General features: G+C 37.1%; 1 non-coding gene across 1 annotated transcript; it reads left to right on the forward strand.

Moving 5' to 3' along the window:
* Positions 1-16,341: 16,341 nt before the first annotated feature.
* LOC129406355 (small Cajal body-specific RNA 16) lies at positions 16,342-16,457 on the forward strand. Its single transcript, XR_008630960.1, has one exon. It is a non-coding gene; the product is annotated as a small Cajal body-specific RNA 16 (non-coding RNA).
* The last annotated feature ends 1,087 nt before the right edge of the window (positions 16,458-17,544 follow it).

A 17,544-nucleotide genomic window follows, 5' to 3' on the forward strand; every position in this document is an offset into this window, starting at 1 on the left:
CATATGACCCCACAATACCACTTCTGGGAATATATCCTGAGGATGCAAAAGAGCACAGTAGAAATGACATCTGTGCCTATATATTCATTGCATCCCTGTTCACAATAGCCAAAATATGGAAACAACCCAAGTGCCCTAAAGTACTCAGGAATTACTCTTGGCAGTGCTCTGGGGACCATATGGGATGCTGAGAATCGAACCCAGGTCAGCCACGTGCAAGGCAAATGCCCTACCTGCGGTTCTATCACTCTAGCTCCTAATTTGCCACTTTATAAGTAATATGACATCGGTATAATTATTTAGTATACCTGAGGTACAGTTAATTTCTCTATATAAAAAGAATAATACTAAGGCCTCAAGGATGTCACATGTTTAGAAATCATTCATGTAAATTTCTTAGCACTTAGTATCATTACTTATTTTTCTTTTCCATTTATCATTATTATTAACTGCATACTATCTCACATTTTAGAAATAACTGTTACTGAATAAAATAATGTTTAATAATATTCATATCCTCTTTTTTCTTGCAATTCAAAATTAGATATCTCAGAAGGTATACTCTGGAATTTGCCTTGCACCAGAAATAGTATAAGAGAATAACATAGCTTTTATTTGCAAATCATCTGTGCTAATGAGAAAATAGAGAAGAAAACATAAAAGGATTTCTTAGTCTACCATTATACAGGGGCTGTATAGCACAGCGGGTAAGGAATTTGCCTTGTACGCGGCCAACCCGGGTTCAATTCCTCCATCCCTCTCAGAGAGCCTGGCAGGCTACCGAGAGTATCCTGCCTGCGTGGCAGAGCCTGGGAATATTCAATATGCCAAAAACAGTAACAACAAGTCTAACAATGGAGACATTACTGGTGTCCGCTCGAGCAAATCCATGAACAACAGGACGACAGTGCTACAGTGCTCCCATTTTACAGAAACACTTGATATTTTTTTCTGGGTTGTGTAAGCATAAATCCATAAGCATTCCTTTCGTTAACTGACTTCTGTTACTCTTTGCCAGAAAATTTTACATGAATGAGCTAAATAGTGATTATGGATTATAATCTTCTTATATTTTTCTCTTCTCCAAGAGAAAAAAATGATAATAAGTTAGTAAATTGTAAGGATGGGTTTTATTTTTCCTTAAATTATTTTATAAAGTTCTCATTATATATAAGTAATAGTCATGCTGCTTTAGTATTCTTCCTTTAGGGTAATTTCCCTTTTTTATTCAGAATTAAGTCTCTTTTTAAGTGGTTTCCAAAGTCTTTCTAATAGTTGCTCACACATCTGTGCATTTGTATGTCTTCCTGTAATTCTAGTTTCTAAGCACAGAAAAAATGTGTCTCTAATGATACCAACTGTAGGACAGATAACATAAATCAACTTCTTAGTGATTATCTCCCAAGCACTATTATTATGGATAGCACAGTTCAGGATATAAAAGAAAATATGAAAGATATTTATAACTAAGAATTTAGCTGCCCACGTCTTGCTCAGTTTTATTTTCTCATTATTATCAAAGTCTAAATATTTTGGAGATTCCCTTTATGTGGTTTTAAAAATTAAACTAGAAAGTTCAATTTACCCCTTCAATTATTGGTTGATTTGCTGATTATGACTATGCTCAAATTATAAATCTTGTTCCTGGAACATAGTGTCAAATAGTATGTCCTAAATCAAATATTAACTTTTGTTATACAGAATGTAAATGCAGTTGAAGTTAATTAAATGTTCTGAATAGCTACTGGTGCCAAGAATAGTCTATGAGTAACTACAGTTGCTCTATATAATTTGATAAATGTTCTATAACTTGATAGAGGTAGATGTTACAGAGAGCACAGGATTGAGTATGTATGTAGTTACTGATTAGGTCTAAGAAAGCACTTTTTAGAAGATCTGTTTAAGATGTGTTTGGAGAATGTTACAAATATGACAAGACACTATTTTGGGATAAGAATTATGCCAGCAGAAGGCCCAAGGGTAGATATGTGAGGAAAATTCCTATGGAGTGTGAGTGGGTCCTGCTGGCAAAAATGAAAAAGACCTCTCTGTGTGTACTAACAGTTGTTATGTAATTTTTAGTGTACAAGATTTGATTGACTCGGTGATATGAGTAGATAGAATTGATGATCCAGATAGATTAGGAGGAATGTAAAGGTAATCAGAATGTAAGTTAAAGCTAAAGAATAAGCTTGTTGTTGAATTGTGTAGATTTTTTAGGTTTGACTGTCTCCTGACACCAAACACAAACTCATTTGTCTTAGTTTAGCCTTTATAATGAGTTTGTACATTTTACAGCTTCTGAAGATAGACCCGAGAATTTATTTTTATTAATTTCTAAAAATAACTACATGTTTGGGGGCATACCCAGTGAAAGTTTCATGAAGGAGCAAATTTCTTTCACCTTTTTTTTCTTGATTCAGCCAGTGTTTTGTTTCCAATACCATTATCAATTGTACCCCCTTTATGTTTTAATTTACATTGCTTTTGACTAACATGTAGTTCAGTTATGGGCCAGGCTTTATTCTAAGTTCTCCTTCAGGACACACACAAAGTTATAAAGGTAGCAGGACTTATATTACCCCAAAACAAACTTAAGAAAGTTAATTTGGCTTGTGGATTCTTCATAAATATACTATGAGTGAGTGAATATAAATAAAAATATTAGGCACATCACAGAGCCTTCCCATCTGGAGACAGTGAGATTTGAACCCAGGCATTTTGGGTCCTAGACAATTAACTCTTATGTTCTATTGATTTCCAAAGACAGTCAATATATTTGATGACAATGCAAACAGCGTAAGAACTGTGAGAAATTTGCTTCTGGATAATCCTCATTAATCTGTGGTTCTGGTTCATGTCTTACACCACTTCTGAAGAAAGTGAGTGAGTGATAGGGAGAAATAATTTGGAGTCAGTCTGGACTCCGAAGTTGCTATATTTACATATATATAGCCTGTACTAAGATCCTTAACTTCTTGGTAACGTTCCCTGTAGTTATTTGTAATGTAGGAATGAAAATTTACACATTGTAGGGTTAGTGTCAAGAGCATATCCAATCCGGAAACTTCTGAGATGTAGTGAATTCCTTATAAACATTAGTCATTAGAATTAGTTGTTTTGTTAATGTGACAACCACCTGCTTCTCTTGCATCCCCAGGCCTGGATACTTTTGAGAACAGATTAGGTGCTAAATAAAGACTGGCTGATTGGTTGACTAATAATTTTTGCCTTGCTTGGGGGAAGACATCGCAGAGCAATATGTTACTGTTAGTCATTTCCCCCTAATTTGTACACAATCTCTTTAATAATGATTTGTACTTGCATAGAACTTTCTATTACCAAAGTGAATTCACCATTTGTTAATAAAAATTAAAGATATATACCCGTTGTATGACAGAATTGTGTTTTCCATTAAAGTTTGTTAGGTTAAAAAGCATTATCAATTTAATAGGAAAGCTAAGATTAAAATATTCACATCCTACAGTGAACTTAATCCAATATAATAGTTGGGAAAACAAAATATTTTTATATCTCAAACAATATAATTTGAAATGAACTGTTGCAAAAGACCAAGTCATGTTATTGACAAAAACCAATGGCCTACTATATTATGCCATAAAAGAAATGACTGACATTTTTTAGTTTAATTCCTCTTTCTGGCTTGCCAATATTTTCCTTTACAACCTAAACTCAAATGATTGTTTTTCCAAAGAGTGAAGGAATCTATTTATATAGTGTAAGCAGTTCTATTATTTTTTCTTTTTTTAAATCTTTTGGTACCTTTATTTTTTAACTAAACTCTTTTTTTTAAACTTTTTAACTTTATTTTAACATTTCTTTTTCTTTTTATCTGATTTTTTAACAGATAATAATATGGTCTCTAATTCCATGTGACAAATCTTACTGAAAGAGTACTTTTCTCCTCTTGCAGCCACTGTTATTTATTGTTGTATTCGTTACTTAGTGTTCTTTAAAAAACTTAGATAGGGACCTCCTAGTCTTTTTGTTTGTAAGACAGAAAAATATTACTTATTATTCCTCAAGATTATCATATGTAAGACAGATTATCCAAAGCTGTTTTTCTATCCCTTTATCACTGTGGTTCTCTGACTTTCTTACAATATATTTGGTCTCTCTCAGATTTTTCCCACCAGCAAAGATTATGTAAATTTTTGCTATTTAATTTATATCTTTTACTTTACATTACAATTATGAATTATGGAAGATATGTTTGTGTGTATGCCTGTCTGTCTGTATGTATTTACTTTGGAGAGGAGGATGGCCATATCCAGCAGTTCTCAGGGGCCATGCGTGAGAGTGCTTAAGGGACCATATTTGGCATCAGAATTCAAATAAGAGTTACAGGCCCAGATGCATGTAAGACAAGTGGCTTAACCTTCGTGCTATCTCTCTTTTAAATATTTTCTACCCATTCTAAATTATATACACCTTGGCACAATGCATTAAATAGTTTCCAATTCAATTTTACTTAACATAACTTTTTCAGCTTAAGTCAATTACAAAATATATGGGATTTCTGAAACCAGAGCAATGGTCCAGGCTACTGTGATGGTTTCCTATTGCCACTATATGTAACTACAAATTTGGTGGCTTAAGTGACTCAAATTTATTATCATACAGGTTTTTGGGTTAGAGCTATTTTATGGATCTCAGTGGGATATAAATCAGGGTATTGACAAGACTATATTTCTTCTGTAGGCTTTAGGGAAGAGTCCATTTACTTGAATATTAAAAACTACGTCATCACTTGACTCCTCTCCATTTTCATCTTCAAAGTCAGTAACATAGTCTCACACCTGAACACATTTCTTTTGACTGATTCTTTTATACCTTCTTCTTCTACTTTGAAGGATTCCTGTGATTACAAAGAACAATCCATATAATCCAAGATAATCTTATTTTAAGGTCAGTTGATAAGTAATCTTAATTCTCTCTGCAAGATTAATTCTCCTTTGACATGTAATCTAATATGTTTATCAGATGTGAGAATTAAGGCATGAATATTTTGAGTGGGGGAGGGAAATGACACTCTTCTACCTATAACAATTATATAGAATTTGTTTAAAATATATATGCTTTTGAATTTTAAATTTATTTTTATTATAGTTTAGATAACATGTTAAAATAGTGTTAATTTTTATGGTATTAATGTGCAATTATTTCAAGTCATCACTAAGTGCTTTACACCCTCCTCCACTGCCCCTTATCTTCTACTCTACATCCTCTTAAACCCACCTCTAGTTAATTTGAGTTTTGTAATCCAAGGCAAACTGCTTGCCATTGTTCAATTATGTTTATTTCCTTGTTTTTTTCATCTCTATATACAATTAATGAGTAAGATCATCCACTTGAATAAATATCATGTGCCAGAAGCTCTGTAAGGCATGAGGGATATACTTCAGAACAAAATGAAAATGCCTTTGCCATTTTAAAGTTTAGGGGAAGGTAATAAGGAAGGAGTTCATTGACAGGGCAAAGTCAGGAAACATCTTTCTTGAAAAGCAGTAATCACTGAATTGAGATCAGAAGGAACAAAGAGAATTTCCCAAACACAGAATGGAGAAAAGTTCCAGACAGAAATAATAGCTTCTGCCAAGACCCTAGAGCAGAAGTGAGCATAGCTGTTCTTCAAGGAGACTGAGTTAGACTGGCGGCTGGAGCTTACATGATAATTTATGAGGAGAGGAACATACACCATGTTCTACCGTCTTTGTTGATCCAGTATAGAAAAGTTTAATTACACTAATAGCAATTGAAAAAAGCATGCAATAGTTTTACTTTAAGTTGTGCAGCTAGGCAACCAAACAAGATTTTCAAAAGTTCAATTTAAGCATAGAAGACCCAGACTCAATTTTTAAGAAACATTCATTTTATTTAATAAAAGTTATAAAAAATGTGCATGAAAGTGGAATTGCACAAAAACTAGTCAATTAAGACAAATTACAGGTATGTTATAGATGACACTGATAAAAACTATGAATTTTAGGGCGTGAAAAAGAACTGAGACTTTTTTCCCCATGTGGCTGATAATACAGCTGAGTGGTAGATGAATCATTTTTTTGTGGGTGAGGTATTGGGTTTCATTCGTGCTGTACACATTTTTTTTTTTGGTGAGGGAGCATAAATTTGGGACGATCATGACTATATTCTAATATAAATACTTCATTAATACTTTCCACTGTAATGTAATAAATTACCATACACTTAGCCACTTAAAAGGATATTTCTCTATTATCTAACAGTTCTGTAAGTCAAAACTCAAGTCCATTTCATCTGATTATCTGCTTTGAGTCTCAAAGGATGAAATCAAAGTGCTAACAGGACTATTTTATTTTCTGCAGACTTGGGGGTTATAGATCTTGGGGCCTCACTTCCTTGGTTTATTGCCTTGTCCATCTTCAAGCCATAAGTGGATTGAATTCTTGTACTTTGAACTTCTGATTTTTACTTCTGATTTTCTTTTCTGCTTTAGAGGCTCATATGATTATATTGTGGATGAGGAGATGATCCAGGCTAATCTCTACCTTTCACCTCCAACCCCGACTTTAATGTTAATCAATTAAACTTAATCACATGAGTAAATTTTCTTTCACCCGGTTAGAAAGAATAATCAAAATGCTCTAATAGGGGACATTGATGATGGGAAATGATGGGACAATGGTGATGTTGGAGGGATGTGTATTGGAACATTGTGTGACTGAAACCCTATCATGAACAGCTTTATAAGTGTGTATCTCACAGTGATTCAATTAAAAATTTTTCTTTAAAAAGCTCAGATTAGGAAATAGAATGTTTTTGAACACCATTATTTACCTAGTAACACACAGAACAAAGGCTATAACTTTAAATTTCTTAAATTATGGCCAAAGAGGTAAGTTTAAGAAGAATTACTGTGTTATGAATGTATGTGTGTAATATATGATAACATCAGAAATGCCTGATATTGTAGATGCCAGAAACATATACCTGCTTAATTTGCTATTTTTTATATGTCTGTTTTAAACAACACATTAGACATTAGGTTAACTGCATAATATGGCCCACCTAAGGTTTTCAAATTCTATTTTTAAAGACAAAGTCTAATCTGGACAAACAAAATATATTTGTGGATAAAATCTGTTCTGATGGTTGCCAGATGTGAAACTTGGAATCAATTCTTTGTTAACTGGTGAAATATATAATGTAGAAAAATGACACACAATTCGAAGCACTCAGACATGGAACTATTTATTTTTTTTTGTCATCACCAGCATGGAAGAAAATTAATTGCTGCCTCCTCCTTGAACATGTTCTCTAGGATATTGTTCTCATTTCTTCCCTTTCTATTTCAGATGTCTATGTACTTATTCTCCTCCAACTCTACATGCTGGGGGTTCTTCTATCTAAAGGAGTAACAGTCTAAAGTTTAGGGTGCACAGTCCTGTACATAAAAACACGTATTTAGATTAATCATCGATGTGCAACAATTAGATACTGGGTCACTGTAATTGTCATCCTGTTGCTCATGGATTTGCTCGAGCAGTCACCAGTAATGTCTCCAGCGTGAGACTTGTTACTGTTTTGTGCATATTGAATACGCCACAGGTAGTTTGCCAGGCTCTGCCGTGTGGGTAAGATACTCTCAGTAGCTTGCCGAGCTTTCTGAGAGGGATGGGGGAATCGAACCCGGGTTGCCGGCGTGCAAAGCAAATGTGCTACCTACCTGCTGTGCTATCGCTCCAGCCCAGATCAATACTATTGATCTAAAATTCTAATTGCAGGTATTTAGAATATATACCTGACTTCATTTTGTACTATCATTATAAAAAGAGAAACAGAGTGTTTCTTTTATATACTTTTCTGATTTCTCATCTATCAAATAGGCTTACCAGTCGCTCCCTATTGTAGGAGGTTTATTGAGAAGATTGTTGCTCTTTCTTATGCAAGTTGATATCTAATGTTTTCTGCTTCTTAGGAATGACATAAAATGCTATATCTAGTTCTGTGTTCTAGAACCTGTAACACATATAAAACCTTTCTCACTTCTCCATCTTCTTCACCTCTGAATCCTGCCAGATACAACACCACCGACACATCTACCAGTGCCATTTCTCTCTTTCCAAATGTTCCCTTTATGTCTTGTATATCAGTTAAGTAAAGATTCTGAACTTCTGCCAAGGTCCATTGCCCATAGCTTTCAAAGGATCAGTCACATCCACCTGCTCTTTGGTTTTCTTTTCATTTCCACATTTAGTGAAAGTATTCTTTTCACAATGAAAATATGATCAACTTCTGTTCAGCTCACACTTTAAACCTTTCCTGATGTTCTCTGTGTTTATAGTTATAACTGCAAATTCCCCTTAATTGTTGCCACTCTTCATTCTTACTCCATGTCTCAGTGTTCTAGTTCTCTGACTTTCTTTGAATTTTTCTGATGTGCCACGTGCTGTGCCTGCCTGTGTCTGAACTCCTGTGTTTCCTTGGAAGGATTTTCCCTCTACCTCTCCCCCTTCATTAGGGACCTTCATGATTTAACATTTCTTTACTTCACAACCTATGTCTGTTCCTTTTTTGTGTTCTCTAAGTACCTGGCATTGTCCCTTTACGTACTATTGTCAAGTTGTGGTCATATGAAATTACCAAGACTCCTCAATTAATTTTCATAGTGGATTTGCTGCTCCTTGAAAGTAGAGATTGGGCTGCCTCTGTTGAGGATTCCTTGTGCAGTGTAAAGCATCACATTTAGCAGGTGTTTTATTTCTAGTTGCACATAGGTGATTAGTTAAATCTTTGCAGGATGACTGTTTATAGTAGGGTTAATCATATTATATATTACTACATCTTTTAGGCGCTTCAGTTGCACAATCATTTCAAAATATTCCTGGAAGAATATTCCAGTGGGCTCTAGAAATATCAGACTGACTGAAAATGTCCCTAGATAGCTGAAAAGAAACATCCTATGTAAAGAAAGTTAGTAAGAAAATAACAAATACCCCAAAACAACAGGAAATTGAAAACTGGTCTTAGTAGGAAGCTATTGTGGTGTGGAATGAGGCAAACATTGCTACAATGTGGAGGGAAATGGAGACTAGTGGATGATGTAGTGCAACATTTTGCATAAGAAACCCTACCATTAACAGTATGTAAATCAGGATACCTAAAATAAATTTTTTTAAAAAAAGAAAAAAGAGAGGCTTTAGAAATAGCACAGCGGGTAGGGTAGGGTGTTTGCCTCGCACACTGACCCAAAAAGCAAAACAAACAAACAAACAAACAAACAAAACCCGGTACATAGTTTTAAGTCAACATTTAAGTCTGTCTTTAAAAATAAAAGGATGGATTCCAAATAAAATTATTTCTATTTTGGTATAAACTGTTGCAAAAGGAAGTCCTGATAAATATCCTGAAGAATCAGTTAATCCCTCTGCTAGTTTATAAAAATGAAACTGTTAACAGAGGAAAAACTCCGGTTTCCTATGGTATGGTATGTGGGAAATCAATCCAATTGTCTAAAATTGAATCATGCTCATAAAAAAATTAAATTGGGGGTTATGACCCAACTGTCTCTTTCATTGAATTATAGTTACAGATATCATCTGTTAAATATTATCTGCCTACTCTGATTTTGTCTTTCTAAATTTATTTTATATTTACTTTCTTTAAAATATTCTTTCCACTCAAACAAAATTGCTTGCTATTTCTGTTTTCACTCCAAAAACTTCTCTTCTCTGTGTTTATAAATGCTTTCTTTGCTCTCTCTGCCAATGTAATCTTATCAGTCCTCAAGGTCCACTCAAAGGCAATTTCTTTGTTGCCCTTCCACCTGGAAAGGAATTTTTACCTTTCATAAAGAGCTTTAAACATTTTCCCTAGCAAGTTAAAAAATTCCTTCAAATACAGTTGTCATTTTTTATTTTGTAACTTTAAAATGTATGTATTTTTTTGTATTTCTCATCTTTTCCGCTAGATTTAAAATTCCTTGAAGTTCATGTCTGTTGCAATCATCCGACATCTTTCTTGTACATTGATGACCTAAAATACATACTCACTACATGTATAAATTTGTAGATTTTTATTTAAATAGGGGGATAGATAAAGTCTTCAATAAAACAACTTTAAGGTAGCTAAAAGAAACTAGACATTATATTGATAGTATTTGTGTATGTCCCTAGGTTATAACTATCTCTAAAATGAAAAAAACTGAGGAAAGATCAATAAATCTGACAGAAGTCTTATATTACATTTTATCATTTTCTTGAGATAAGCGTTTTAGTTTCACTTGCTCCTCATATGACGTGTTAGCAAGAAAAACACAGTCCTACAAACTGTTCAGAAGAAACAAATAAGATCACATCTGTAGTAATGAAGAGCTAGGTGGAACTGGGAAGAGCAAGTTCACTAATCAACTTCATGTCTGGAGTTAACTGGTCTATGAAAATAATGGTCACTATCATTGAAAATGAAACCTAGACTATGGATAGCAAATACCACAGGGTAATATTGGTTTGCAACAGTGTAAATACTTCTGGTTTAGGGCACTGTGTTACCATGTCAACCATAAAAATGCCTAATTCCTTTCACTACAGTCCACAGGACGTTTCTTTCCTTTCCTTTCCACTTCTCTCCAAACTCCTCCCACCACCCTTCACCCCAATCTGTTCTCAAGAAACTAAGGGCTCATTTTCTTCACTATCACCAGTAATTTTTCTATTACCTTGTTCTGCTTCTTTGTATAATGTTTGTAAGTGAAATAATCTGGAATTTCGGTTTTTTTTAACATTGCTTAGTATGATGTGCATTATTACATGAGCATTGCAAACCTACTTTGATATAGAAACATTTAGTTTGCATTTGTGTATTTGTAAATGACAAACATGAACTATTGGAGAACTTCTGGAGAGTCCCTTGCATATATTTCTCTTGAAAAGCACTCTGATTAGTACTGGAGAGACAATACATGGATTAAGGAGTTTACCCTGTTTGCAGATTACTCTGGTTCAATCAATTCCCCAGCACTGCGTGGTTCTTTGACCACCATCAGACCAAACTCTAAGGGTAGTGGCAGGCGTAACCTTCATATACCCCGAGGAGGGTCTCAACTTCTACCCTCCCAACCGCTCACAAAAGTAATCGTATTTATTTCAGTAATTACTTAAGAGGGCTGGAGCGATAGCACAGCGGTTGGGCGTCTGCCTTTCACGAGGCCGACCCGTGTTTGATTCCTCCGCCCCTCTCCGAGAGCCCAGCAAGCTACTGAGAGTATGGAGCCCGAGCGGCAGAGCCTGGCAAACTACCCATGCGTATTGGATATGCCAAAAACAGTAACAATAAGTCTCAATGAGAGACGTTACTGGTGCCCGCTTGAACAATTACTTAAGAAACTTATTTAGGGGGAGAGATTGGAGGAATCACACTCAGTGGTGTTCAGGGATTGCTGCTGGCTCTGAGCTCGGGGACCATGTGATGCCAATGATTTAAACTGAGGTTGGCCTGGAAGGCAATGTCTTAACTGCTATACAACGTCTCTTGCCCCTGAGAAACTGAATTTAAACGCATTAGATCAAAAGAGGAATTGTCTTTCTGCTTCATTGTTAAAATAACAGCTAAGGTGTCAGAGCGAGACCTGGTACAGATTATAGGGCATTGGCCTTGCATGACACCAACCCAGGTTCAATCCCCAGTTTCCCATATAGTCCCCAAGTACCAACAGGGGCAATTCCTCAGTGCAGAGCCCAGAGTAACCCCAGAGCATTGCCAGGTGTGTTGCCCAAACCAAAAATAAAAAATAATAGCCACAATTCCTTCTTTTTCTACTTTACTACTTGACATGCTTTTTATTTATTATGTTTACTCTTTTAAATAGGGAAAACAAAGTGCCTGGGTAATAAAACACTCTTGTAGCTCTCTGGAACCCCAATAATCAAATGATCCTTGAATGAACCAAGAAGAATAGAAACCTTAGAAGAAGGTAGACCTGAAGTCTACATAAACTCTGCACTTATAACTTAACAATTCTGCTAGAGTTTTTAAACATCTCTGAAAAAGTTTCCTCATCTATTACATGAGCAAAAACATAATACTCATTCACACAATGATTTCATTAACTGAGAAAAATGTATACTTTTAAAACCTAACCTCTCCTCTCAGAGTTTGGTCACAAACTTTGCCCTCACAAGAGCAGAAAGTCCTGGAAATTCTGAGATTCATAACAAATTTTCTAATTTTTGGAGACAATAAAATAACATTTTGGTGGGCTGGGAGATAATGCAGTTGGTAGGGCACATTCCTGGCATATACCTGATCAGGATTTCATTTCCAGCACCACAAGGTCTCTTGAGCACTGCTGGGTGTAGCCATGGAGGCCCCCAGCATGCCAGAACTTTTGAGATAGTCTGGGTATTCCTGGCAGTGCACAGCTTGAGCAGCTTGGCACCCTTGAGCTCCTGCACTGAATCAATGTCCTGGGTCTGCAGATCTCTAGACCAGCACTTGGGAACCCCCAACTCCCCCAGAAAGATAGAACCTTGAAATTTTATTTTGTATGTTTTGTATTTTGATAAGATTTGGAGGTGAAATGACTAGAAGTAATTTTGCTAATAATTTAACCCTTCACCACATATGTTGGGAAGATTAATCATTTCTGTGTACTATTACTGGAGCTATTATCATTTTCAAAGTTAGCTGGGCAATATGAAAATAAAATACATTGTTAAGTCCATTTTTCTTTCTAATAGGAAACTGCTATTAGAAATAATAGCATAATGTGCAGGTAAATCCCACCATAATGTGCAGGTAAATCACTGCATCATGATTTATATAAAGGGAAATGTGAGAAAATGCTCTCATTTCCATAATAGACATAATGTCATAGCTTCAACTGTCCAGTTGTCCTATTTTAATTCCACATTTTAGACAAATACTTTAGGCCAAAGCAAGGTGTTTATTTGGTCTTTTTATAATGCTGAAGACTTCAATATTAATATTTTTATGTGTGGTTATGCTCTTTGGTCAGAGAGGTTATGGAAATAAAAGTTGAAGATAAAGTACGATTCCACTCATTATTCTAAATAACAGCAGATGTTCCTGAAATCTGAATGCACTGTCCTTTCTTTTTTTTAGTCATTTAAGAAATGATAAGCAATACCTTGGTCCCAGCTTTGCACTAAGACTTCTATGAAAGGAACACCAGTCAACACACCAGAAGAACTTCCTCTAAATCAGGATTTTTTCAAAAGTGCAAGTGTTGACATTTCAAGCCAGCCAATGCTTTGTTGTAGACTACAAGGTCTACACTGCAAGGTGTTTGGATGTTCACTTGCCTCCACCACTCCAGAACCAGCGGTAACTCCTCTGCCAGATTTGACATCTCAAAACATACCCAACATTGACAAATTTCCCCTGGGAGACAGTTGAGGACAAAGAAATCATCAAATTCACTGATTTGCAGCTATATAAAATGAAGTAACTGTGGTCAGTGGAAGAACCCTGCACTGTTCTTGGTAGAGGTTACCCAAACTTCTTAGTTCAAAATTGAATTCTAAGCTGTTTATATTTCCTGGAAAAATACATGATGCAGCATCTCCCTAGAACTCAAATGAAGTCTCATACACACACTTATAAAACTCAAACCTTTCCCAAGCAGCTTATATTTTCAGGAGAAAAAGAGAAGTATTAAATTCAGTTCCCCAAGAGACTTTGATACCTGTTGCACCCAATAATGAACACGGTTTTGAAGATACTGTTATAAACAATATGTTTTTCTTCTTTTAGAAGTCATTATAGAAAAGTAAGGATCCTACAGCCATTGGAAAATACATTTTAACTACTCATTCATACAATTTATATATATGTTTATATGCACATATATATATATATATCACTGTATCACTGCATTACTGTCATCCTGTTGTTCATCAATTTGCTCTAGCTGGCGCCAGTAATATCTCCATTTGTCCCTGTTGCATGCTAGTATAGCCCGATAGTGTATTGGGGGCTCTTTCAGGATCAGGGGAACAGGGACCGTCTTTGTTATTGCTTTTGGCATATCGAGTACATCACGGTTTGCTTGCCAGGCTCTGCTGTGCAGGTGGGATATTCTCGGTAGCTTTCCGGGCTCTCCGAGAGGGACAGAGGCTTTTGGGGAGGCCTCTAATCACCTTTACAGATGTTCCCAGTCTACCGAATGTAAAATGTAAGCTTTTGGCTCACTGGCATGTTGTTACAATCTGTACACTGACAAGCACACTCCTGCCTTCATCTCTGGGCAGCACCTGGGACATCTGCAGCCTAAAGGTTGATCTCCTTGAGGTTGGTGGAGTGCGCCCAGAAGTTGTTGTGCAGCTGGCAGAGCAGAACACAGCTGGCAAAGCAGAACCCTATGGCAGAGGGTCTGTGCCAGGTTGAACACCTGTGCCCAGTCCCAAGTCACCCAGTGGTTGGCTGACAGCACCCCACAGTGGATGAGCCACTGTGCGCGCTGCCACCATGGCTCTATGTCCAAAGGGGCTGTGACTCAGCCTGGCCAGGGCAGGTAGCGATGCTGTGGATGCTGCAGACACCACTACAGTCTCTCTGTGCCCTGCTGATGCCATTCTGTCCGAATCTTGCAAAACAGCCGGTGATGTCCATCAGGAATCATTGCATAGAGTTCCAGCAGGGATAACGCGTAGAGTTCCATGCCTGGCATGCTGAGCCATGCGTTGTATAAGGTGAGATGGTGAACCGGGTTTGGGAGAACACGAGGGGTTCTGGTGGTGTCAGCGCCATCTTGCCTGCAATTAAATATGGTGTGATAACAAAATCACAGCGGGTAGGGCATTTGTCTTGCACACGGCCAACCTGGGTTCGATTCCTCCACCCCTCTTGGAGAGCCCAGCAAGCTACTGAGAGTATCTCGCCCGCACGGCAGAACCTGGCAAGTTACCTGTGGCGTATTCAATATGCCAAAAACAGTAACAACAATTCTCACAATGGAAACATTACTGGTGCCCGCTCGAGCAAATTAATGAGCAACAGGATGACAGTGATACAGTGACAGTGAGTTATGGAAAAAGAGTAGGGAGTGTCTTATGATGTGTCGTGTGGCCATGAGGTTGGAATATGTTCACTCATACATGAAGCTCGGCCTGAGCATGGCAGCGGTTGGGTTGTACAGGTTGCATGCTGGCGCTGGGTCCTTTGGGTTGGGGACGGCTCTCACCTCCTTCCTCTGGGGCAACCCTATATGAAAACAGCCTGGCATGGAGTCCAGTGGCATGGTTATGGGAGCCTCATTTTATACTCCCTTTTGGGAGAAGAAGCCTGAATTCTGGAGGGTGGCTGATGAGGAGATTATCTGGTGCTGGCAGGAGGTGCCTTATGGGTGTGACCACTGGGTTGCTGGAGACTGGGGGAAGCAGGCAGAGGATCTTAGCTCCAGGGTACCATTGAGCCCAGAGTCTAAGATCACAGAGTTCCGCATTACCTGGGTTCTGTGGGACTTTGCTCATGTGTGAGGCTCAGCCTGAACATGTGGAAAGTGGCCTAGAGCATGGTCGTGGTTGGGTAGTAGAGTTCGGCTGCCAGGGCTGGGTCCCTTGGGACCAGCCATGGCACATACACACACACACACACACACACACACATATAAGCCTATATATATATATATATATATATATATATATATAGTGGCCTATATATAGTGCCCTATATATATGGCATATATATAGGCCTATATATAGGCCTATATATGTGTATGTAAATGTGTGTCTGTGTGTGTTTGTCTGTGGGTGTGTATGTGTGTGTGTACTTTTTTTTTAAAAAAAATCCCGATTCCAGAATTCACACAACAAAATTTACCAGTCACCTAAAACTAAAGTGAATAAAAGGAAAAAACAAACACCTTAGAAAAGTTGTTCATTGTTTGACATAATTTAGATAGGATGTACAGCAATTTGCTTTAGTCTCAAATGTCAGATCACTTGGCAGCAACTTTTCTCAAGCACCACGTTGGGATAAGTTCTTAAATTAAACCATTAGTAGGGTAAAACAATTTAAGTTTGCTATGTATTCTGTCCACGAAATGGAAAAATAAAGTATATATACCTCACGCATTAAACAAATATATATGTGCATATTCGATATGCCAAAAAAAGTAACAAGTCTCACAATGGAGACATTACTGGTGCCCGCTTGAGCAAATCGATGAGCAACGGGATAACAGTGATACAGTGATATATACATACGTATATGTATATATACACACACGCATATATGTATGATAAACAAAAAATTTCTGGACTCTTGAGCAACAATGGAAATGGTACTTTCTGCTCTTTATGGACTAAGTGGGTGGGCAGAGTGGCCCTGGCCTACAGTGAACATCCTGGAGCAATGCCTCCCAGGGTGAATCTGCATTAACAGGTGTGAGGATTCTAACAGCAGTCTGATGATTATGCATGATTCTGCAGACAGGAAAAAAATGAGAAAACTGATGAAGAGAAGTGTTCCTGTGTTATTCTAAGTACTCAGTGGTAATTTCCTTCTCAGATCTTCAGAGAGCATAAGTGCCCGAGGTCCTAGTAGCAGTTCCATAGTGTCATATATCAAGATAAGTTTGTGGACACTCCATCTTTCCACCTTGTGGATTTCTAAGGAGCCTCTTGAAATCAGTTCATTACCAACCAAGGACTTGCTTGAAATTGCTCTTATCCTTATACCTACTGCTTGGCCGTCTTCCTGAAGGTAACTACAGAACAAAGCTGCAAATTAACATGTTTGTGTTTTTCCATTTTAAAGTTTTAAAAATAATGTCTAGTCACTGTGTTTTACAAATGCTATCATAATAGGGTTTTAGGCATGTGCCTTTCCAACACCAATCCCATCACCAGGGTGAACGTCTCTCCACTGTTGTCCTTGAGTTTCCTCCCACCGCCCAGCCTGCCTCCTTAACAAAGTCATTTTAAAGTTTAATTATCGGGTTTGCGTCCCATGCTTGCAGTATTGATAGCTATATGGCTTAGAAATACACATATACTACACCTCAACACAACTGTAGTACAAGTTTCTCTTCAGGATAACTAAGGAGAACAGAATAGACTATATATTGTGATGAACTTTGGTAATAAATGTAAGTCTTAAGCAATTAAAATTTAAAATTTGATTGTATATGTTTGTGAGTTTTTGGTTTTAATTTTTGGGGGGGTGAAGGGGACTTAGGGGCCACACCTGTTAGTGCTCAGAGCTTACTACTGGTCCTGTGTTTAGGGATCTCCCCTGACAGTGCTCAGGGAGCACTACGGAGCTGAGGATCAAGTCTGGATCAGCCATGTGCAAGGCCAGTGCCTCACCTGTGCTATTTCTCTGGCACCTGTGTTTGTGCTTTTAAAGCAACCCTAAGAATTAAAAACTGATGTTCTTAATAAGAATTGACCAAGAAATTCCTGGTTGACTCGCCGACGTACCAGATCCCCCAATTTGTTCAATAAACTGACCATATTTCTGTTCATTCCACGGGTGGAGTGGAGCCCTTTACATGTTTTTAAATTTTAAATTTATTTTTTA

This window comes from Sorex araneus, chromosome 6 (assembly GCF_027595985.1).
Source record: "Sorex araneus isolate mSorAra2 chromosome 6, mSorAra2.pri, whole genome shotgun sequence".
Lineage (NCBI taxonomy): Eukaryota > Metazoa > Chordata > Mammalia > Eulipotyphla > Soricidae > Sorex > Sorex araneus.